We start from the raw sequence: 472 nt of genomic DNA on the forward strand, positions 1-472 counted from the left end.
CTGATGGCATTCACTTGCCTAAGTATCTCTAGATGACTTCCAGTAGAAGCCTGTTGTATTCTGCCTTGCACAGACAAACAGAACAAACAGAGCAGCAAAGTTATTACATGAGAAATACAAAAGGAAGACAGAAAAGGTTTCACCATCCCTTTTGCAGGGCTCCTACATTGCTGCGATGTGATGCCTTAATACTTTCAGCATCCTGCAGCTGTATTTCCCGAGTGTGTACACAGCCCCACGCACCACAAAAGATAATTGATATTTTTACATTTTATTTTTATTAATACTAGCATGAAAAGCTGTATCAGTCAGTGGGATTACCATACTACTTGTCAAATGTAGTCGGCTGGAAAGCTGCCTGAACAAGGAACTGGGGGTGTTGGTTGACGGAGGCTGAATATGAGCCAGCATGTGCCCAGGGGGCCAAGGCAGCCAATGGCATCCCGGCCTGTATCAGGAAGAGAGTGGGCCG

This window comes from Eurypyga helias, unplaced genomic scaffold (genome assembly GCF_000690775.1).
Source record: "Eurypyga helias isolate BGI_N326 unplaced genomic scaffold, ASM69077v1 scaffold11304, whole genome shotgun sequence".
In the NCBI taxonomy this organism is placed as follows: domain Eukaryota; kingdom Metazoa; phylum Chordata; class Aves; order Eurypygiformes; family Eurypygidae; genus Eurypyga; species Eurypyga helias.